Source organism: Triticum urartu, chromosome 5 (genome assembly GCF_003073215.2).
Source record: "Triticum urartu cultivar G1812 chromosome 5, Tu2.1, whole genome shotgun sequence".
Taxonomy (NCBI): domain Eukaryota; kingdom Viridiplantae; phylum Streptophyta; class Magnoliopsida; order Poales; family Poaceae; genus Triticum; species Triticum urartu.
Genome location: NC_053026.1, coordinates 3,871,886 through 3,897,078, shown reverse-complemented (window position 1 = coordinate 3,897,078; position 25,193 = coordinate 3,871,886). Strand labels below are relative to the sequence as shown.

The 25,193-nt window shown below is 44.8% G+C and overlaps 1 pseudogene; it reads right to left on the bottom strand.

Annotated features, from left to right (window-relative positions):
* The window catches only part of LOC125555561, a 42,623-nt pseudogene extending 17,931 nt beyond the window's left edge, over positions 1-24,692 (bottom strand).
* Between the last annotated feature and the right edge of the window lie 501 nt (positions 24,693-25,193).

The following is a 25,193-nucleotide window of genomic DNA, read 5'->3' as shown; positions in this document are numbered from 1 at the left end:
CACCTCCTATGCACACAAGGTGTTTGATGGAATGCCCGAGACACACTACTTAAGCTTTCTCCTCTCCAAGCTCGACCTCCAAGCTCCATTTTCCATAATATTTGTCTAGGTTTAGCGGTCCGTCATGCCCCGTCCCCGTCTTCACCGCCGTCGATCGCCCGCGCCGAGCTCATCGCCGGCACCACCGTGGTGAGCCTCTTGTTCTTATCTTCTTTCTGAAAGGAAAAATATTCTTACTTGTATGTTTACATAGATACTTGTATTATTTTCTTACTTTTATTATTGCATCTTATATAGTGCGACGGTTTTGGTATCCGCCCCCGTTGGCCCTCGTCCTGTCTATGATTCGGATGTGGTATATATATTATCTTTATAACTATTGGTTCAGTTATTGTTTATGAAAATTATGCCGACCAACGTGACATAGATTTTATTTATGTAGGATGTATGAGAATCGGAAATGCCAACCGACCCTATTGTCGAGAGGTTAAATTTAGTTGAAGAAGAAAACAATTTGTTGAAGGAAAAAATAAAAAAATTGAGGAGGAGAAGATGATATTGGAGTTGCATGTTGCGGATGTCGTCGATGATCACAAGATCAAGATGGATGCAATGCGCTTGAAGATTAGAAAGATTAGAAAATATGCCATTCATACCGAGGCTTGGTATCATTATGCCGTTGGATCAATTGTTACCTTGGTTGCGATTATGATCGCATTTGTTTTCGCATTGAAATGTTTTACATAGTTTCAATGTATGGTTTAATTAATTAGATGCTTTGGAGAGCTATATGTTGTTAGATGAGAACTATGTATGCACTTTGGTTTTAATGTGATGATGAACTTCTATTAATTTGGACACTTAATTATATATAATGCACGCAGATGAACCGGCAATGGATGTACGGTGACAGACACACTTGCGAGTACATTAAGGGCGTGCATGAGTTTCTTGATGCGGCTGAGGCAAACAAGCAGAATGGTTTTATGTGTTGTCCATGCACTGAATGTGGGAATATGCGGTCTTACTCTAACCGGAAAATCCTTCACTCCCACCTGCTTTACAAGGGTTTCATGCCACACTATAATGTTTGGACAAGGCACGGAGAAATAGGGGTTATGATGGAAGACAGCGAAGAATAAGAGTACGATGATAACTATGTGCCCCCTGAATACGGTGATGCTGCAACGGGGGGAGCTGGTGAAGATCAAGAGGAACCAGACGATGTGCCCAATGATGCCGCAACGGGTGAAGCTGCTGAAGATCAAGAGGAACCAGACGATGTGCCCGATGATGATGATCTCCGCCGGGTCATTGTCGATGCAAGGACGCAATGCGAAAGTCAAAAGGAGAAGCTGAAGTTCGATCGCATGTTAGAGGATCACAAAAAAGGGTTATACCCCAATTGCGAAGATGGCAACACAAAGCTCGGTACTGTACTGGAATTGCTGCAGTGGGAGGCAGAGAATGCTGTGGCTGACAAAGGATTTGAGAAGCTGCTGAAAATATTGAAGAAGAAGCTTTCAAAGGATAACGAATTGCCTGACAGTACATACGCAGCAAAGAAGGTCGTATGCCCTCTAGGATTGGAGGTGGAGAAGATACATGCATGCCCTAATGACTGCATCCTCTACCGCGGTGCATACAAGGATCTGAACGGATGCCCGGTATGCGGTGCATTGCGGTATAAGATCAGACGAGATGACCCTGGTGATGTTGATGGTGAGCCCCCCAAGAAGAGGGTTCCTGCGAAGGTGATGTGGTATGCTCCTATAATACCACGGTTGAAACGTGTGTTCAGAAACGAAGAGCATGCCAAGTTGATGCGATGGCACAGTGAGAACCTAAAGAAAGATGGGAAGTTGAGAGCACCCGTTGACGGGTCACAGTGGAGAAAAATCGAGAGAAAGTACTGGGATGAGTTTGCAAAGGACCCAAGGAATGTATGGTTTGCTTTAAGCACGGATGGCATTAATCCTTTCGGGGAGCAGAGCAGCAATCACATCACCTGGCCCGTGACTCTATGTATGTATAACCTTCCTCCTTGGATGTGCATGAAGCGAAAGTTCATTATGATGCCAGTTCTTATCCAAGGCCCTAAGCAACCCGGCAACGAAATTGATGTGTACCTAAGGCCATTAGTTGAAGAACTTTTACAGCTGTGGAATGGAAACGGTGTACGTACGTGGGATGAGCACAGACAGGAGGAATTTAACCTTAAGGCGTTGCTGTTCGTGACCATCAACGATTGGCCCGCTCTCAGTAACCTTTTAGGACAGACAAACAAAGGATACCACGCATGCACGCACTGTTTAGATGACACTAAAAGTATTTATCTGGACAAATGCAGGAAGAATGTGTACCTGGGCCATCGTCGATTTCTTCTGACCAACCATCAATGTCGAAAGAAAGGCAAGCATTTCAAAGGCGAGGCAGATCACCGGAAGAAGCCCGCCATGCGTACCGGTGATCACGTACTTGATATGGTCAATGATTTACACTACGTAATCTTTGGAAAGGGTCCCGGTGGACTAACTGTTCCGAATGACGCTGAGGGACACGCACCCATGTGGAAGAAGAAATCTATATTTTGGGACCTACCCTACTGGAAAGACCTAGAGGTCCGCTCTTCAATTGACGTGATGCATGTGACGAAGAACCTTTGCGTGAACCTGCTAGGCTTCTTGGGCGTGTATGGGAAGACAAAAGATACACCTGAGGCACGGGAGGACCTGCAACGTTTGCACGAAAAAGACGGCATGCCTCCGAAGCAGTATAAAGGTCCTGCCAGCTACGCTCTTACGAAAGAAGAGAAAGAAATATTCTTTGAATGCCTGCTCAGTATGAAGGTCATGACTGGCTTCTCGTCGAATATAAAGGGAATAATAAATATGCCAGAGAAAAAGTTTCAGAACCTAAAGTCTCATGACTGCCACGTGATTATGACGCAACTGCTTTCGGTTGCATTGAGGGGGCTTCTACCAGAAAACGTCCGATTAGCCATTGTGAAGCTATGTGCATTCCTCAATGCAATCTCTCAGAAGGTGATCGATCCAGAAATCGTACCAAGGCTAAGGAGTGATGTGGCGCAATGTCTTGTCAGTTTCGAGCTGGTGTTCCCACCATCCTTCTTCAATATCATGACGCACGTCCTAGTTCATCTAGTCGACGAGATTGTCATCCTGGGGCCCGTATTTCTACACAATATGTTCCCCTTTGAGAGGTTCATGGGAGTCCTAAAGAAATATGTCCGTAATCGCGCTAGGCCAGAAGGAAGCATCTCCATGGGCCATCAAACAGAGGATGTTATCGGGTTTTGTGTTGACTTCATTCCTGGCCTTAAGAAGATAGGTCTCCCTAAATCGCGGTATGAGGGGAGACTGACTGGAAAAGGCACTCTTGGAAGAGACTCAATAATATGCAGGGACGGATATTCCTGGTCTCAAGCACACTACACAGTTCTACAGAACTCTACCTTGGTGACCCCGTATGTCGATGAACACAAGAACAGTCTGCGCTCCATACACCCAGAGCACTGCGACGACTGGATTACATGTGAACACATCAGGACTTTCAGCAGTTGGTTGGAAACACGTCTCAGAGGTGACAACACTGTTTGTGATGAGTTGTACTTGTTGTCTAGGGGACCATATTTGACTGTATTGACTTACAAAGGATATGAGATAAATGGGAATACATTTTACACGATCGCCCAAGATCAAAAGAGCACCAACCAAAACAGCGGTGTCCGCTTTGATGCAGCAACCGAGAGCGGAAAGGACACATATTATGGTTACATAGTGGACATATGGGAACTTGACTACGGACCTGATTTTAAGGTCCCTTTGTTTAAGTGCAAATGGGTCGATCTGTTAGGCGGCGGGGTGCTGCTAGACCCACAGTACGGAATGACAATAGTGGATCTGAAAAATCTTGGGTACACTGACGAACCGTTCGTCCTAGCCAATGATGTGGCACAGGTTATCTATGTGAAGGACATGTCTACCAAACCGAGAAAAAGAAAAGATAAGAAAGCGAATACATCATACGATGAGCCAAAGCGCCACATAGTTCTTTCAGGAAAAAGGGACATCCTAGGAGTGGACGGCACGACAGACATGTCTGAAGATTATGAAAAGTTTCATGAAATTCCTCCCTTCAATGTCAAGGCTGACCCAAGCATCCTGATAAACAATGAAGATTATCCATGGTTACGGCGCAATAAGCAAATGACACAAGCGAAGAAAAAGTGAAGACTTTCTCCCGCAACTATTATGATGATACCATGCGAACTTTGTAACACACGAACATGCTACCATTGTCCGTTTTGTACATGCACATGCTATGTGGGTGAAATTATGATACCATGCCAACTTTCAACTTTTTCAGAGTTCATTTGAAATGCTTTCATGTCTTATGGTTCGGCCCTCGTAATACCATGACCATTAGTCCCTGGCCCATGCCAACTTTCAACTTTCAACTTTCTAAAACTAATGGCACTAACAGAAAGTTTATAATTTTTCAACTTTCAACTTTCTAAAACTAATGGCACTAACAGAAAGTTTATAATTTTTCTCCTCGCCCATGGCCCATGACCATTAGTCCCGGTTTGTGCCACAAACCGGGAGTAAAGGGTTAGTCCTCGTTGCGGGCAGAGTTTAGTCCCACCTCGCCAACCAAAGGGGGCTCACACCGGTTTATAAGCCCTTCCCTCTCTGCCTTGTTGAGCTCCTCTCAAAGTGAAAATAGATGCCTTAATAAAGAAAAGTTTAACCTAAATTCATAGTGAATTTCTCTGAAATTCATAGAAATTTACTAGGAATTTAGGTTGAATTTTCTCTATAAGCGCATCTATTCTCATTTTTTAGTAAGTTAATCACAAAATGTGATTCAAACAATTTTCAAAAAATTCAAATTTTAACTATTCAAATTTGAAAACTAATGGCACTATCAGAAAGTTTATAATATTTCTAAAACTAATGGCACTAACAAAAAGTTTATAATTTTGCTAACCTAAAAGCAAACAGAATTAAAAATTAAAGCAAAAAACAAAAGAAAATAAATAATGCAAAAAACAAATTAAAAAACAGGAAAAAACTATTTTTACAGTAAAGTTAATCACAAAATAAAATAAATAAAGCAACAAAGAAAACAAAAAAACAAAAAAGTGTTTTGAAATTTGAAAACTAATGGCACTAACAGAAAGATTTTTCTAAAACTAAAAGCAAAAAGAATAAAAAAATAAAGCAAAAAACAAAAGAAAATAAATAATGCAGAAAACAAAGCAAAAAACTGGAAAAAATAGCAACAATAAGTATTTTGTTGTAAGTAGAAACAAAATAAAATAAATAAAGCAACAAAGAAAACAAAAAAAGTGTTTTCAAATTTGAAAACTAATGGCATTAACAAAAAGTTTATAATTTTTCTCAAACAAAAAGCATAAAGAATTAAAAAATAAAGCAAAAAACAAAAGAAAATAAATAAAGCAACAAAAAAACAAAAAATGCCACCTACTGGGCCCCCATGGCCTGAATACGACTAGAAACCCATCCAAGGGCCAGGATTCAGGCCCGCAGGAGGCCCAGTAGGCCCATAGGCATAGCAGTGACAATTAGGCCCGTAAGCCTGCAATGGAGAGGAGCTCGAGAGGGGTGCGGCAGTGGTGCTTATAGACCACTGCACCCCTCTCAACTAGCGAGGTGGGACTAAACTTTCGACGCAGCAGCCGCACAAGGCCTTTGGTCCCGGTTGGTGGCACCAACCAGGACTAATGCCCACCTTTAGTCCCGGTTGCTGCCACGAACCGGAACTAAAGGCTCTGCTATATAAGTCCACACTTAGGAAATTTTCGCCAACTGCTCCATTCCCCATCGCCGACGCCGCCAGGCTGCTCGTCCTCCTCGTCGTCGTCGCCGCGCCCTGCCCCATCCCCGCGTGCCTGCCGTCGCTGCGCCCTGCCCCGTCGCCGTCGCCGCGCCCTGTCGATGTCATCATCGTTGCGCCCTCCTGCCCGTCACCGGCCGCCCTGCCCCGAGCTCGCTGCCGTCCGCCCTGCCCCGAGCCCCGCCTCCTCGTCCCCATCGCCGTGTGCCGCCCCGAGCCCGTGGCCGTCCCCGTCGCCGTGTGCCACCCCGAGCCCGTCCTCCCCGTCACCGCGTGCCGCCCCGCGCACGCCGTCCCCATCGCCGGCATCCCCGAGCCCGCCGTACTCCTTCCCGTCACTGGCCTCCTCTCCCCGTCGCCGCCCGCCCCCAGTGAGCTCCCCCCTTTCCCATCCCCGTCGCCGACGATGCCACCCATTGCCGCCGCCGCTCTCTGTTTATGGATATGGCTATATATGCATGTATTTTCTCTATGTATATATGTTCATATATGCAAAAGTTACATTTTTAGAAAATCATCTATATATGTTCATATATGGAAAAGTTCTATATGAATGTGGCTATATGTATGTTCATGGAAAATAATTTTGCTCGATGATATTTTTGTTCATGATGTTCATATAATTTTTTTCATGTATGTATAAATGTCGATATGAATTGTACCTATGATGTTTTTTTATTCATAGATGAATATGTATGTGTATGTGGCTATGTGAATATGCAAAGAAGAGGAGATGAAGAAGATGATATATTTTCTTATTCGTGGGTGTGTCGAGAGGGTCATCGATAACTTTAGTGAATTTTAGGTTATTTTCATTTTAGGTCATTTTAGGTCGTGGGTGTGTCGAGAGGGCGGCCAAGGGGTCGAGGGTCGTCGAACATGAGAGGGGGGATAAAAAAGAAGAGGAAGAAAAAAAGAGAGGGGTCGACGGTCGCCTAGGCGTCGAGGGTCGAGAGGGGGTCTAGGGTCGCCGAGAGGGGAGAGGAAGACGAGGAGAAATAAATAAGAAGAAGAAAAAAGAAGAAAAAGAAGAGGAGAAGAAGAAAGGAATAGAGGAGAAGAAGAGAAAAATAGAATATATATTATATTTTCTCTTTTCTCCTCTATTCCTTTGTTCTTCTCCTCTTTTTTTTCTTCTTTTTTTTCTTTGACACGTGGGGGGGGGGTCGAGAACGTCGGACATTCATGAGAGAGGCGAGGAAGAAGGGGAAGAAGAGGGAGAAGAAGAGGAGAGGAAGAAGAGGAAGTCTTCTCCTCTATTCTTTCTTCTCTTCTTTTTTCTTCTTCTTCCTATATGTATTAGTTTTTATTTTTAGGTTGTTAATTAGTAGATATTAATTTTGTTCATATATGTATGGATGCATGTGATATCTATGTATGTATGCATGTATCGGGTATGTCGTTGTCGATATACCCCCTACCCGATAACTTCGACATGAGGGGGTCGAGAGGGGGTCTAGGGTCGCCGAGGGGTCGAGGGTCGTCGAACACAATATATGAAACACCTAAATTAACCCCCCCAAAACCCCCAAAACCCCCAACCCCCCCTTTCAAAAAAACAAAAACCCAGCCACAGAAATGCTGACGCGTGGATGCCTATTGGTCCCGGTTGGTGCCACCAACCGGGACTAAAGGGTCTCCTGCCTGGGCTCCGCGCACAGGCCACGTGGAAGCCCATCAGTCCCGGTTCTGGATTGAACCGGGACTAAAGGGGCAGGGCATTAGTACCGACCCTTTAATTCCGGTTCAGCAACCGGGACAAAAGGCCCTTACGAACCGGGACAACAGGCCCTTTTTCTACCAGTGATGCGATGACTATGTTATTTGCAAGGTTCAGGGGGAGCGCACTCCTGAACACTAACCTGTTCGAGATTTTCGGATCTTCTGTATTGCACTATTTTCCTTTATGATTTTTTCCTGAATGGTTTCTCATGAAAGGTTTTTAATGAGGCAATAATAATACAAACATTTTAATATGTCGTTTTCTCCTTATTTTCCTACTGGATTTTTGGAAGGAGTTTTTGATGGCATATTATGTATACCTCCTCATATTTTTCCCACAGGGTTTTTGGAGGAGCATTTTTCAAGATGATGATTCTATATAGTCAATGCGGAGATTAGAGGGAGTGTTAGGAATTAATCATGTTTAATTAATGGGATAATCTCCTTCTGTAACAAACGTGCGGTTAGTACGTGCTAACCGTCGCGTCCCTCTCTCCCGCCTGTTGCAAGGAACATGTCGTTCCAGATGCATCCCTTCGGGGCATATAAATTGTAAGGACATCATCATCAGTAATAGAGAGATGGTTACTATTCATTGTTTTGTTTTCTATCAATCTTAGCAGCTTGAACAACGCAAACGATGAGCATACTGCTAGTGATGTCTTTTGGCCTTTTGTATTCAGTCTCTTGGCATTCTTCTGTAGCCTTTTGACATCCTCATGTATGTGTATATATGGTTGGCTTTGGTCTCCTAAATAATACAAGTTGCTATTCTCAACATGGTATTAGAGCTTTAGGTATTTTTTCGCACGCGCAACTCGTTCTCTCCCGATCCAATCTCCTACATGCCCGCCGTTGCTTTGTTTTCTTTCGGCCCGTGATTCTGTTGTTGCCTGCGTTCATCTCCAGCTACAGGAGCTTCACATCCAGCTGCTATGTGGAATCCAGTGTTTTCAGCGCTGGGTGTTAGATCCCATCGGACTTGGTCCCGATCGATCTAGCCGCTCGTTCCTCCTCCAAGGTCGTCTCCTGTTGCTCGCCCCATCAGCACCGCTGCCCTTCCGGCCGCCCGTTGCTCCTCCGTCCGCGGCCGCCTGACACCCTCCATCTTCGGCCGCCCGGCGCCCCTTTCGCCGGCGCCCCTCCGTCTTCGGCCGCCCAGCGCCCCTTCGTCCGCGGCCGCCGGCGCCCCTCCGTCTTCGGCCGCTCAGCGCCCCTTCGTCCGCGGCCGCCGGCGCCCCTCCAGCTTCAGCCGCCCGGCGCCCCCGTCCGCGACCGCCCAGCGTCCCTCCGACTCCGGCTGCTACCCACCACCGGCCCCTTCCGCTCGTCAATGCCGACAGCTCGTCTTGCCTCGCTCGTGGCTCCCTGCCGAGCTGGTGGTCCTGACGCGGGTCGTCGTCTCCACCCACCAGTCGCGAAGCCCGGCTGATTGAGGTCCCATGCTGCTCGAGGTTCGACCTCTGCCGTGGGCCTTTTGTCTCCCTGGTCGGATCGCTGCCACTGTTTTCTGCGTGATTGACTTTCGTCTGTGTGGATTGATTATATACCAAAAAAAGTCAGAAGAGGAGCATCATGTCTTCGGCATCATTGGGCTATGTCACCGTTCCACGCTGTCCAGTGATCTTTGACACTTTAGCTACATTTCAGTCAGTTGACTTTTTAATTTAGGTTCAGTCGATTTTCTGGTCGTTGGATGTTGCTTTTAGATTTTTGATGTTTTATGCATTTTCTGTTTCGCAGTTGGGCCAGGTGGAATCGACTGAATGTTGTTTTGGGTCAGTCGAAACTGCTCTTGGGCTCGTTATCCCTCGCGGGTGCCCGTTATCTTTGGCCCGTTTACACAGGCTGGCAGCCCAGACCGGTGGGGGATGCCGAGCGTCGGCTCTGCTGTCTTATCTCCTCGCTTCTAGCAACCTGCCAGCCACTTTCCCCTCGCCGCTTCTACTACTAGGGAAAAGCCTATACACAGAATTTTACCAGTAGCGCTGTACAAAATCAAGCACCGCTGCTACTTAGTAGCAGCGAGCGTAAATAAACCGCGCTACTGCTATGACTTTAGCAGTAGCGCGTACTAGCGAAAAGCGCTGCTGCTACGTTTGAACTGGGCGCACATGGCTAGCCCAACCTAGCAGTAGCGCGTATAATGGCCCATCGCTACTGCTAATCTCCTTAGCTACAGCGCCCTTACGTGTAAAGCGCTGCTGCTAACGGAAATAAAATAAAGTGAAAAAAGGGAAAAAAGGAGAAAGTAATAGCAGTAGCAGGTTTCAGTAAACGCGCTATAGCTAACTTAGCTATAGCGCGTTTCCGGAAATGCGCTACCGTTACGTTTCACTTAAACAACGGTTTCCCCCCACCCCGCCCCCCGGCCACCAATTCTTCCCCAAATCGTCCCTCGCCCTCGCCGCCGTCTCCTCACCGCCGCCGCCCGAGGCCGCCCTCAGCCTCACCGCCGCCGCCCGAGGCCGCCGTCAGCCTCACATCCGCCGCCCAAGGCCGCCCTCCATGTCACCGTCGGCGCCCTCCACCTCACCGCCGCCCGAGCCCGCCCAGGACCGCCCTTGCCCGTGCCCGAGCCCGCCCTCTCCGCCCCTGCCTCCGTCATCGAGCACCTCCCCGCCACCGTCTCTCCCCTCTCTGTAAGTCCCCCACCCCTCCCCCTCACTCATCTCTCTCTGTATTTTAGAGAAAAAAAATAGATGTTAATTAGATGTTTTTCAGTTAGGGCACTAGAGTTTTGCTAGGTTAATTAGGTTAGTAGTGCTGCTAGTAGTATTGGTATAGTAGGTTAATTAGGTGATGTTAAATGAATAACCTAAATGAATGAAATTAGTAGTTAACTGAATTTTTTTTCCTTTCATCATTATAGAGCACTAAAGTTAACTGAATTTTGTTCTATTAGTAGTTAAATGAATTTTCTTCTACACTTTGTTTTTGAATTAGCTTGTGAAATTTGGACATGTGGTTGCTCGTGTATATTTGGACACTGTTTGCAGGGAATGATGCTTAGTGGCCTATGTTTTGCCGGAATGTTGATTCATTTCTTTTCCGGCAAATTTCAGGTTCTTGATTTGTCCACTTTTTAGCAAAGCTCATTCCGAAATTTTCCGTGAATTTCGGCATGACTTGTGCTACAAACTAGGACATATCGAGTGCCCGTGATTTGCCGCACCAGGAAGGAGTCAACATTCCTGCAAAACAATAGGCCTTTTTTATGTCATTATTCATTTTATTAGGTCTAGAATTAATTGACTAGATTTAATCATAGGAAACATGGCTAGCAACGATGAAGGACAGGGTTCTGGTGATTGCGACGACGCCTACCGGGCGGCAGACGAATTTTTTAGCCTTACCGATGATCAACCGATGTTATTGCTGGGCCCACCGGTGGCATCGGGGACTGAGACCGACACGTAGACCGGTGCTGAGACTGAGACCGGCGCTCAGACTCAGACCGGCATCGAGACCGGCACTGAGACTGAGACCGGCGCTGCCTCGGGGAGCGGAGCCGGTGTAGAACCGAAAGCAAAGAGACAACGGGTTCCTAACAAACTCAGGACTACTACAGTGTGTTGGGTTTCGTAGTAATTTCAAAAAATTTCCTACGCACACGCAAGATCATGGTGATGCATAGCAACGAGAGGGGGAGAGTGTGATCTACGTACCCTTGTAGATTGACAACGGAAGCGTTAACTTGGTTGATGTAGTCGTACGTCTTCACGGCCCGACCGATCAAGCACCGAAACTACGGCACCTCCGAGTTCTAGCACACGTTCAGCTTGATGACGATCCCCGGACTTCGATCCAGCAAAGTGTCGGGGAAGAGTTCCGTCAGCACAACGGCATGGTGACGATCTTGATGTACTACTGTCGCAGGGCTTCGCCTAAGCACCGCTACAATATTATCGAGGACTATGGTGGAAGGGGGCACCGCACACGGCTAAGAATATGATCACGTGGATCAACTTGTGTCTCTAGGGGGTGCCTCTGCCTCCGTATATAAAGGCTCAAGGGAGGGGGGCCGGCCGGCCATCATAGGGCGCGCCAGGAGGAGTCCTACTCCCTCCGGGAGTAGGACTCCCCCCTTTCCTAGTTGGAATAGGATTCGCGGAGGGGGGAAAAGAGGAGAGAGAGGAGGAAGGGGGGTCGGCCCCCTCTCCTTGTCCTATTTGGACCAAGGGGGGGAGGGGCAAGCGGCCCATCTCTGGCCACCTCTCCTCTCTTCCACTAAGGCCCACTAAGGCCCATATACCTCCTGGGGGGTTCCGGTAACCTCCCGGTACTCCGGTAAAATCCCGATTTCACCCGGAACACTTCCGATATCCAAACATAGGCTTCCAATATATCAATCTTTATGTCTCGACCATTTCGAGACTCCTCGTCATGTCCGTGATCACATCCGGGACTCCGAACAACCTTCGGTACATCAAAATGCATAAACTCATAATATAACTGTCATCGTAACCTTAAGCGTGCGGACCCTACGGGTTCGAGAACAATGTAGACATGACCGAGACACGTCTCCGGTCAATAACCAATAGCGGAACCTGGATGCTCATATTGGCTCCTACATATTCTACGAAGATCTTTTATCGGTCAGACCGCATAACAACATACGTTGTTCCCTTTGTCATCGGTATGTTACTTGCCCGAGATTCGATCGTCGGTATCCTATACCTAGTTCAATCTCATTACCGGCAAGTCTCTTTACTCGTTCTGTAATACATCATCCCACAACTAACTCATTAGTTGCAATGCTTGCAAGGCTTAAGTGATGTGCATTACCGAGAGGGCCCAGAGATACCTCTCCGACAATCGGAGTGACAAATCCTAATCTTGAAATACGCCAACCCAACATGTACCTTTGGAGACACCTGTAGAGCTCCTTTATAATCACCCATTTACGTTGTGACGTTTGATAGCACATAAAGTGTTCCTCTGGCAAACGGGAGTTGCATAATCTCATAGTCATAGGAACATGTATAAGTCATGAAGAAAGCAATAGCAACATACTAAACGATCGGGTGCTAAGCTAATGGAATGGGTCATGTCAATCAGATCATTCAACTAATGATGTGATCTCGTTAATCAAATAACAACTCTTTGTCCATGGTTAGGAAACATAACCATCTTTGATTAACGAGCTAGTCAAGTAGAGGCATACTAGTGACACTCTGTTTGTCTATGTATTCACACATGTATTATGTTTCCGGTTAATACAATTCTAGCATGAATAATAAACTTTTATCATGATATAAGGAAATAAATAATAACTTTATTATTGCCTCTAGGGCATATTTCCTTCAGAGTGGTGGTCACGGAAGTGGACGACGGCAATTTTGAGCCAACGGCGCCCGAGGAAGTGCGTCGATGCTACGGCAATCAAATAGGCTGCATCGTACGGACAGCCGCCACCATCAACGATGAGAAACTACATAAGATAGAAAATATGAGGAGCTCCCTCCTAAAGAAGTTTGACTAGATATTCTTGTTCCCGGGCCGGAATGAGAAGGATTATAAAGATCCAGATGAGGACCCGGTAATGAAGAAGATAAACAAACACGCCATGACCAAGTTTAGCGACGCGTTGGCTGCCTGGAAAAATCGAGTGAAAGCAAGGATCATCGACAAGAAGGAACCCTACTCCGAGATTGTAAAGGATAATCCGACAATCACGGAAGAGCAGTTCCAAATATTCAAGGAGGCTTGCGAGGCCGAAGATGCCAAAAAAAAGTCTAAGTGGTTAACGTTCCGCGGCAAATGTCGTACGTCGACAGCTTCCCCGCGGATAAGTTCTTCCTCCGATTCAATTACATATTCGACATGTTTCACGTGAAGAAGCTGGATTTTACATTTGTCCTCCTTTATGCCTTGCACATGAACTACATCATCGGGGTTGAGCAGATATCTCATATCTGTGTCACTGACCCGTACTACATGCATGAGGGCTTCTTGGGAGTCTGCGCAAATCACCGTGAATACGCGAGGGATTACATCGTCAGTTTCATGGTCACCAATAAGGACAAGGGGGCGATTCTCGTGCCTTATCATCCCGTGTAAGTCATCCGCGCTGCTATCCTTCCTTCGATTTCAATCATTCATTTGCACGGTGGAGGCCAATTAATTTGAGGACTTATTTTGCGCAGCGGCGGGCGCGCCGTCCTCATCATCCTCTACCCCCGATTCTCCCACGCTCTTTACTTGGACACGTTGAAGAACATTCACAAAAAGGATTACACCCACATCAAGGATGTTCTTGACAGTGCTATGTATCACTACCAATCACTGGGTGGAGAGGTCAGGGACAAGAAGATGAGGGGCGGTAGGGTCGCCTTCGGCCATAAGACCAACTTCTGCTGCATCCAGCAACCGGACGATTCTCTTAATGATGGATTCTATGTCCTACACCACATGCTGGAGTACAGACGGGATCACCAGAACCTTCGCATGGCACCTTCTTCTGGCGATGCCCATATTCTGCAATGGGCAAAGGACATAGGAGATATCGAGGATCATCGACTTCGAGCTGAGTTCTATAACATCCAGCGCGAACTTGCCCAAATCATCATGAAGGAGGTCGTCAGAAAAACAGGGATGTTCTACGGAGAAGGACAAATGTCGCGGGAAGACGTCCGAACATGGATAGCCTCTCAGCGTCTCGACCTGAAGCCTTTCACTAGGCTCGGGGACTATCTCCCTGACTTGGATGGATGGAACGACATGTTGGAGTGATTGTCGATATATGACAATGTGTCCGTTTAGTCCATACTTTCTATATGACAAAACTTTGAGTTATGCACGGTGAAACTTTATTTGTGATGTAATTAAACCGTCCTCCTCCTTGACTAGCGAAAATCACTCTAGTTAGGGCATTTTGGGGCACGATGAACTTTGTTATTTATGCTTATGATATGTTGTTTTTATTTTTGCCAAGTCTGTCTCTTTCTGTTGCTCAACTATATATGTTGCATATCGTCGACTCATGTGATGATGCAGGTGCATAGATCATAGATGGCGAAGAAGTGCTATGCCAGGAGTATATATACGACAAGTGGCCGGAGTGTTAGGCCCTTCCGGTTTCCGAGCGACAGGCAATAGTTAGTTTAGAGGTTCACGCTAATGCAAAAGAGGGATACGAACTCATGTTCTCAAAGTGATAGCTCTTCTCGCGTATATCATTGTTTAGATGGATGGCGATGTATTTGCATATCATTCGAGACTTGTATCGCTGTTTTTGATATGATGACGAGAGACCACTTTGTGTTGAATGATGATTATGATGATGACATGATTTGATGAGACTAATTGTATGTATATGCTATGATTACATTTGTATGTGTATGATAAGCTAAAGATTATTGTATTTAGCCTATTCAAATACAAAACAAATACAAAACAAATATCCAGGAAAAAAACTAATAAATAAACTAGTAGTAGCGAGGGGGGAAATTTAGCAGTAGCGCCGCATTGTCAGTAGCGCGTCCCAGCAAACAGCGCTGCAGATAATATCAGTAGCGCCCTTTCCCAAAGAGCGCTACAGCTATTCATGTATAGCAGTAGCGTGGGACAACCGGCGCTACTGCTATACGTTAGCTATAGTGCCTTATTAGTAGCGCCGGTGCCCGCGCTACTGAGAGGCCCAAAACCCTCGCTCCTAGTAGGCTTTTCCCTAGTAGTGTTCAGTCTCTCGTCTCCGTCAGTGTCCTCTGCTCTTCCTCCGTAGAGCTAGGGTACCTCCTCTATTGTCTCTTCATCTTAGCTCATGTTAGATCTGCTCTGGTTTCTGAACAGTCTAAGGTGCTTCTTTTTTATATTTCTCTTGCTGTTGTGTTTTTAGGATTTGCATCTTGAAGATTTCCATGGTTCAGGGATCTGCTGTTGGTGTATCTGCTCTTTCCCAGGTATTTTTCTTTTTCTTGAATCTTCTTTCTGTATTGTATTTTGTTGCTAGTAAGAGTAGTATGGTTTGGGTTTGTTGTAGTGTGTTTCTCTGTTCTTCAGATTTGCTCCAATGTTTGCAAGGTTAGGTTCTTTTGTTTTTGTTGTAGAATGAGTAGATGGTTAAGGTTCTTGTTTATCATCACTCGTCCATGGTTTTTGTATTCTTCAGATTTGCCCTATTTTTTGTCTGGTTAGGGTTTATTCAGATTAGTGTGTTTAGGGTTCTTTGTCTATCATGCTTCGATTAGGCTGTTTTTGTAGTGTTTAGATTTGCTCTAATCTTTGACTGGTTAGGGCTTCTTCCGATTTGCTCTAGTTTGTGTTTGTTAAGGGTTATTTGGTTTATCTTTTGGTAGAAAGGTCAAATCTTTTGTGTGTATATTGCTAATCTAATGCTATTTTCTAGGTTATGTGATATTAGGTTTTTAACTATCCTTATTTCTTAGCTTTTTTAGTATGCCGATGCTTTGTAGTTTTGGTTTCTGTATATAAAGGTATGTTTGTTCAGACTTCTTGTTAGTATACCGATGATTGTATAGCATGTCTGTATTTGTAGTATTTTTGTTCTTTTCATAGTCTGATGTATGCCGTTAAACTCCCCTTTTATATTTGCTTTAGTCTGCTTCATTAATTTACGTAGACTTTTTAGGTTTATAGTTTTATCTGCTTTAGTACTGTGTGTGCAAATTTAATATAACAGATATACAGTTAAGTGTATGCCTAATACTGCATTAGTACTGTTTTTCAAGTTCTTTAGTGGTGCATTTTTTGTTACTTGAACATTTGCAGTAATCACTGTGCTATTGAGATTGTTATGTTCATAACAAATGCCTCTGATTTTATAGTTAAGTGATAATGCTTAGTGATGCATGAGTTCAGTATTCAAGCTTTTTAGCGATGTACGTTTTTGTTTCTTGAATCTTTGCAGTAATAGCATGCTGATGTGCTATTATAAGATATGAATTTTTTGTTTATCTGTATGGTATAATTCCACTTTTACTATTGAGTAATGTTTGCAAGTTTAGTTTCATAATTATGCAATTTCTATAGGAAGTTTAGTTTCATGATTATGCAAGTTTAGTTTCATGATCATGAATTATAGGAAGTTTCTTGACTTTTTTGAAGATATATGGATGTAGTAGGAATTAATTCTTGATTTTTCTTTTTCATGTCCATTATAGTCTGTACTATAATTAAAATGTTTTTTTATGTTTTATAGTTACTCTAGGTTGTTCAATTTTTCTTATCCCCTGTTGGCTAATTAGATAAATTTCCCTTTTTATTTTAGCTTTTTATTTTTTTTCCTGTGTAGCTATGGTTTGCCCCGTATGGCGTTCTCCGGGTGCTCCGTGCCCCCCATTTGTGGTCCCTGAAGTAGTCCCCGAAGTGTTTAATGTTGTGCTTGATGAGGATTGCTTCAGGTGGATGGTAAGTTCTATTAATCATTTCTTTATACCTTTATTTTCTTGTAGATATCAATCTATCTGTATGTGCTTACTTAGCCACTGCATTTCTTTTGTGTAATCAAGGCTATTATGAAGCTTTGTGTATTTTAGGGCTTGGTCCCAATCTCATGTCTAGTTTGTCTTTTGTTTCTAGTTGTATTAATCAATTTTTTATAGGTTGACTTTCTTGCATGATCTAAAATAGTTGATATAGATCAATTCATGCATTTTTTGAGTTATATTGATGAATGTAATGAGGTTCTTTGTATTCCATATAGCTTGATTTCTTTTGTAGATATAAATGTATCTACTTCCCATAAGAACACAAAAAATTCATGTATGTATCACTATGGTTATAATAAAAGTTGCATTTGAAAAATGTGTGCAAGTTTAGTATTTTCAACATGCAATTTTTTATACTTATTGTAGCATTTTGCTATTTTGCAACAAGTGCAAGTCTAGTTCTATGGATGTGCAAGTTTAGTTTCTATGTTTTTGTTTTTTTGAAATCTGCATTTATGGTGGTGTTCTGCCATTGACAGTAGTTTAACAAATTATAGTACCAGCAGGGCGAACATGCATGTTATGCTTATGTTTTTTTGTAAATATGCATGCATGCTTGTTCTATAGTTCTTTTTGATGTTGCTATTCGACAGAGCAAGTACACGCTTAGCCCATTGATTTATGCAAATTTATTTCATTCATGCAGTAGGTCTATTTATGAATTCCGCCTTTAGGGAGGTGTTCTGCCTTTAGCTGTAGTACAAATTCAAGTTGTACATGTCACATCATGAAACATCATGTAAACAACTAAATGTTCATGACATGACAAGAATAATTTTGCGACAATTTTTGCAGTATTTAAATTACATCCTGAACAAAATTGCACTCATGGCATTTAGAATAAAAAACTTCTACTAGTACATCCTAAATTATTTTTTGTCTGTCCCTACGTTTCCATGCTAGTAGTACTTGCTTTTGAACAAGGAATGCTAGTATATTTCTCTGACTTTGCAAATTTAGTTCCTATATTGATCTCTAAAATTCTGCTTCCAGGGAGGTGTTATGCTTGTAATTCTACTTTAGCAATTTTAGTAGAACCAGCTTTAAATGGTGTGGTTATCTCTCTGCAAGTATGCATGAATGCTAATTCCACAGTACTACAGTTCTAGCATGTTGCTATTTGGCTACAAGTGCAAGTCCAGTTGTATGAATATGCAAATTAAGTTTCTATGTTATTTTTTTAATCTTCTTTTAGGGCGGTGTTCTGCCATTGACTATAGTTGAACAAATCATAGTACAACTATTACAAGCCAAGATGTAGTACAAGCTTAGACCTTTGTAATATGGACATTTTTTCATTCATGCAGTAGTTTTTTTCTGGACTCTGCCTTTAGGTAGGTGTTCTTCCATTACCTGTAGTACAAATTCAGACATGAAAATTATTGACATGAAAAATATACTATGATATTCAAGTTGTACATCACACATCATGACACAAAGATGATAAAATGGTAGGACGTCACTAATGCTGCAGTTTCCTTCCTTTTTTCCTTTTGCTTTTCCTTTAGATATTTCTGAGCTTTGGATTGGATCTGAAACTTCATCCATTTGTGTTCTGGTGTTGTAGAATTTTGGGGGATCGGAGGAGAAAGAGGCAGGAAGGAAGAAGATCTATGGAGACATCACAAGTACATGAGCGCATCTGATCTTTCTTGTTCCATTCATGGCGGTGGCTGTGTTGCTGATCGGGAAAGGAGGAGGAAGGAAGAAGACCAGTTGTTTTGAGTGTTGTGGGTTTGGTTTCTTAGAGGGTTCAGGCCCGTTTTAGTTTCGGGCTGGAAAAAAGGCAGATGGCTCTAACAGAAGTTTTTCCACTGATGGATTTGTTTCTCGGTTTCCTGGGCTGATCGACTGACCCTAGTTTTGGGTCAGTCAATTTTCTGCTTTGTTCTTTTGTTTTCTTCTTTGGAACTAATCGACTGACCACATTGTACGCTCAGTCGATTGACCTGTAGCCGCTCCCGATCTTTGATGGTGCTAACTATGCTGATTTTGCTACCTTTATGCGCATTCACATGCATGGCCTTCGTTTATGGGGAGTTCTTTCCGGCGAGGTTCCTTGTCCTCAGCGTCCAGTTCCTTCTGTGGCTCCTATTCCACCGCCACCTCCACCGGATCTTGGCGCAGATGCTTCTGATGATGATAGGGCTGCAGCCCGGGTTGCTGCTGATGATGCGGTCGCTGCTTATGACTAGCAGGTCGCGGTTTATTCGGATGCTCTTTCCATTTATCGTGATGATCTTACTGCTTATACTCAGTGGTGTGATGATGATGCTTGTGTTGCGGCTGTCCTTACTTCCAGTGTTTTACCACAGTTTGCATCTGAGTTTATGGGCCTCAGTACTGTGTTTGAGATGTGGACTCGTCTTCGTCAGCGGTAACAGCCCTCTGGTGATGCTCTCTACTTGTCTGTGGTACGTCAGGAGCATGCTCTTCAGCAGGGAGACTCCACTATTGATGAGTTCTACACTCAAAGTTCTGCTATCTGGCGCCAGCTTGACAACCTTCGCACTGCTGTTTGTGGCACTTATGCGTGTTGCCAGACTGTGAGGTCCGACTTGAAGTTTCAGCGTGTCTATGAGTTTCTGTCACGGCTCCGTGGAGAGTTTGAGCCTCGACGTGCTCAGTTGTTTGCTCGCGGTCGTGTTCCTATTTCTGAGGTACTTGCTGAGCTTCATGCTGAGGAGACTCGGCTCCGTGGTGCTGGTTTGCTTCAGGTTCCCTCTGTGTTTGCTGCTCGAACTGCTGCTCCATCAGTGATTTCTCGCACCAATGCCCCATCGCTACTGCCCACTCCTAGTAGTGAGGGTCGCTCTCATGAGGGTCGCTCTCGTCCTTGTACTCATCGCGGCTACTGCAACAGGGATGGTCACCCCGAGTCTGATTGCTTCAAGAAGAAGCGTGATATGTGTAACAGGGAGCGCAATTCTTCTTCTGGGACTCGTGCTTCTTCATTGACGTCATCTACTGTCTCCTTGACTGAGCAGGATATTGTGAAGCTTAAGCGTCTACTTGCCGCTTCAGGTTCTTCGACGGGTACTGTAGGCTCTATGATTGGTGCTTCCAGTGCTGAGCGGACACCATCTACACAGTCAGGTACATCCCAATGGGTTCTGGATTCTGGAGCTTCATTTTATATGTCTTCCGATTCTTCTATCTTGTCCTCTCTTAGATCTCTTGATCTTCCTATTAATGTTCTTACAGCAGATGGTACTTCTCTTCCTGTGGCTAGTCGAGGGACTCTTTCCACTTCTTCCTTTTATGTTCCAGATGTTTCTCATGTTCCTCGCCTTACCATGAATCTATTTTCCGCGAGTCAGCTTACTGATTCTGGTTGTCGTGTCATTCTTGATGTTGATTCTTGCACAATCCAAGATCGTCACACGAAGGCTATGGTTGGAGCTGGCCCTCGCCGCCGTGATTCTCAGGGACTTTGGGAGTTAGACTGGCTTCATGTTCCTTCCACTGCCACCACACCCGCCAGTACATCTGCCTTCGCCGTTTCAGCTGTCAGCTCCTTCCAGCAGTGGTATCATCGACTTGGTCACCTTTGTGGTTCTCGACTATCATCTTTAGTTCGTCGTGGTCTTCTGGGGCCTGTCTCAGGAGATGTCTCCTTACACTGTCAGGGTTGTAGGTTGGGTAAACAGATTCAGTTACCTTATCCTACTAGTGAGTCAGTGTCTCAGCGCCCTTTTGATTTAGTACATTCAGATGTATGGGGCCCGGCTCCCTTCGCTTTCAAAGGGGGTCATCAATACTATATTATTTTTATAGATGATTTCTCCCGCTACACTTAGCTTTACTTTATGTCTTCTCGTAGTGAGGTTCTCACTATTTATAAGCGTTTTGCTGCCATGGTTCACACTCAGTTCTCTACACATATCCATGTGTTCCGTGCTGATTCTGCTGGCGAGTATATCTCTAAAATGTTGCGTGGTTTTCTTGCCGAGCAGGGTACTATTGCTCAGTTCTCTTGTCCTGGTGCTCATGCTCAAAATGGCGTGGCTGAGCGCAAACATCGTCACCTTCTTGAGACAGCTCGTGCGATGATGATTGCCGCCTCTCTTCCGCCTCATTTTTGGGCTGAGGCTGTCTCTACTGCCACATATCTCATAAACATTCAACCTTCATCTGCTCTGCAGGGTGGTATTCCTTTTGAGCATCTTTTTGATCATTCTCCCGATTATTCGGCACTTAGGTTGTTTGGTTGTGTTTGCTATGTTCTCCTGGCCCCATGAGAATGCACCAAACTGACCGCTCAGTCAGTCGAGTGTGTTTTTCTAGACTACAGTGATGAGCATAAGGGTTATCACTATTGGGGATCCAGTTGGTCATCGGATGCGTATTTCTCGGGACGTGACTTTTGATGAGTCTCGTTCATTCTACCCGTGACCATCCTCCTCGACTTTTTCAGAAGAGGATATCTATTTTCTCATGTTTCCTGAAAAACCTCCCTCTGTGCCTAGTATTCCTATTCATATTCATGCTGTTGCAGATCCTACGCCATCCTCTCCTACAGTTTCCTCTCCTCCCTCATCGCATGACTCTCCACCTTCATCACCGATATCTTCTCCTTCTCCACCTTCATCACTGATACCTTCCCCTTCTCCACCTTCATCATTGATACATTCCTCGTCCCAACCTCCAGTGATTCCACCTCTTCCCTCCTTTCCTTTCCATTATACTCGTCGTCCACGTGTTGTGGATAAATCTATTGACGCGCCATCTACTTCTGGTGCGTCGTCCTCCTCATCCCAGCCGACTTATGGTCTTCGGGCTCGGCCTTGCCCTCCCCCTGACCGCTATTCTCCTAGTGGATATGGTCTTTTAGCTGTACTTGAGCCTACCTCTTATCGCGATGCTATTGTTCATCCTGAATGGCAGTTTGCGATGGCAGAGGAGCTTGCTGCTCTTGAGCGCACCGGCACGTGGGATCTTGTTTCTCTTCCTTCCGGTGTTCGTCCCATCACTTGTAAGTGGGTCTACAAAGTTAAGACTCGCTCCGATGGTTCTCTTGAGCGTTACAAAGCTCGTCTTGTGGGTCGTGGCTTTCAGCAGGAGCATGGTCGTGATTACGATGAGACTTTTGCTCCTGTAGCCCATATGACCACTATCCGCACACTTCCTGTTGTGGCTTCTATTCGCCATTGGTCTGTCTCTCAGCTTGATGTTAAGAATGCCTTTCTTAATGGTGAGTTGCGTGAGGAGGTTTATATGCAGCCACCACCCGGGTATTCTGTTCCTAATGGCATGGTATGCCGTCTTCGACGCTCTCTCTATGGCCTTAAGCAAGCCCCTCATGCCTGGTTTGAGTGTTTTGCCTCTGTGGTGACCGCCGCTAGTTTTTCAGCGAGTGCTCATGATCCAGCGTTGTTTGTTCACCTTTCAGCTCGTGGTCGGACTCTTCTTCTTCTATATGTTGATGACATGATCATCACTGGCGATGACCCTGAGTACATTGCCTTTGTCAAGGCCCGTCTCAGTGAGCAGTTTCTTATGTCCGATCTTGGTCCTCTTCGTTACTTTCTTGGGATTGAGCTTTCCTCCACCTCTGATGGCTTTTTTATTTCCTAAGAAAAGTATATTCAGGATCTTCTTACTCATGCGGCTCTTAGTGATGAGCGCATTGTTGAGACTCCTATGGAGCTCAATGTTCACCTTCGCGCTTCTGATGGTGAGCCCTTGTCTGATCCGACACGTTATCGTCATCTTGTTGGGAGTCTTGTCTATCTCGCCGTCACTCGTCCAGATATCTCCTATCCTGTTCATATCTTGAGTCAGTTTGTTTCTTCTCCCACTTCGGTACACTATAGTCACCTTCTTCGTGTTCTACGATATCTTCGTGGCACGATCTCTCACCGTCTCTTCTTTCCCCGCTCCAGCTCGTTACAGCTCCAGGCCTATTCGGATGCTACGTGGGCTAGTGATCCTACGGATCGCCGTTCACTTTCTGCTTACTGTGTTTTTTGTGGTGGTTCTCTCATTGCCTGGAAGACAAAGAAATAGACTACAGTTTCCCGTTCGAGTGCAGAGGCTGAGTTGCGAGCTATGTCTCTTCTGACGGCAGAGGTGACTTGGTTAAGATGGTTACTGGAGGATTTTGGTGTTTCTGTTACTACACCTACCACCATCTTGTCAGATAGTACTGGTGCTATCAGTATTGCACGGGATCCCGTGAAGTATGAGCTTACCAAGCATATTGGCGTTGATACTTCTTATGTGCGCGCTGCTGTGCAGGATCATGTTGTTGCTCTTCAGTATGTGCCTTCTGAGTTACAGCTAGCAGACTTCTTCACGAAGGCCCAGACTAGAGCGCAACATGGGTTTCATCTTTTCAAACTCAGTGTTGTGGATCCACCATGAGTTTGAGGGGGGTGTTAGTGATGTATTTTGGCCTTTTGTATTCAGTCTCTTGGCATTCTCCTGTAGCCTTTTGGCATCCTCATGTATGTATATATATGGTTGGCTTTGGCCTCCTAAATAATACAAGTTGCTATTCTCAACACATACATCTTTTAGGTGCTTGGTTGAATACCTCGGAAATATGTCATCCTCCAACCTCCAAACTTTATCAATGATCACTAAGTTGTTGTTATCCATCCTTGTCCCATCAGCTTGGTTGGACAAAAATTTGAGACTATAACCATGAGGCTCCTTCTATACCAATGTTGTGTCCTCTCCTGTAACTATGAGTGGAGGGAGGGAATGCTCGCTTGCTAGCTCGGCTTTTACTTGCTCCATGTATGCAACAATGAGATGAGGATTGTGCCCAAATGCTAATGACCCTCTTGCCCCGTACCAGGCATAATATTTGACAAGTAGCTTGGCAACGAGAAGAGCAAACAATGGAAGAAGCAGTAATACAAATGGAAGGTCCAAATTTTTTAGGGACCATTGTTCCGTTGTATAATATCCTCCCCTTCCTAGGATGTTAACGGCAGGAGGAGCAATGTTTCGGCTTTTCTTGTTGTCATCGCAAGCAACTGTTGCAGTGGTGTTGACGCTAGCAATCTGAACAAGACTAGCCCATATGAAGGTAAATGAGATGTGACCTTTTGTTTGACACCACCCTGATATTATGTGTGCATCAGATAAAACAGCGACCGCACCTTGATTACTACCGATGGTAGAAACAACATAGGAGAGGATGGGCAGGAACAAGGTGGTGGCACCAAGGAAGAGGAAGCTGGTCAGTGGGTGGTGACGGTAGCGCTGACCATAGGCACCGATCCCAACCATAACTCCTATCACGATGGTGCTTGCCACCAGCAGAGCGTTCACTCACATCAACTGCCCGTCTATGTGCTTAGAGAAGTCACTGATTGCTTGGTCGGAGCAGTTTCCGGCACCCATGATATGTTTAACACGCATGCCAAATTTAAACATCAGGTACAAGTTGAAGATGTTTTTTTTTTTTGAAATTTCACCGGGGGGAGGGCTCCCCCAGCTGAATCTTATCATTCAAAAAGGGGCCAAAAATGCCAAGTGTCACATTTTTACAGTGAGGGAGAGAGCGGGGGTGCAGCTCTCGGATGCAAGTTGAAGATGTTGACAAACATGCAAGAAGAACACTACCATAGTACCATTCAAGGCTTCAAGCAATGATGCTATGCTGCAATCATAAGTATTCATTGATTCACTGATAGAAGAACGTTAAGAGCAAACTAGGTCATGGATTGTTGTACTACTTTACCAGAATTAGATTTAGGAGTAAATAAAGGAAATTACCTTACACAAGGTTGGTAATCGGACAGCTTGAGACGTCAATTCGGACTGCTGGAGTCCCAGAATATTGTTTGATTGAGCGCCGGTTTGCAAGCATGCCTGCTACGACGTCATGGAAACGTGTGTTAAGCATTACTACTAGCAGTCTACTAGCATATTTGCAAATGCAGCGTACCCCTGCAGCCTTACCATGCAAGAGATCATTAATACATGTCTTTTCCTTTTTTTTATCTTTTCCGCTTTTCCTTTGGTCCCTTTATTCCTTGGATCTGGATGCTAGGCGTGTTCTTTTTTCCCTGGTTCGTTGTAAAAAATACACAAGGAATAAAAAAGCTCTGGTACGCATTCATTCATCTCTTCTTTTACGGGGTACACATTCATTCATCTCACTTGCACATTTTTCTATGA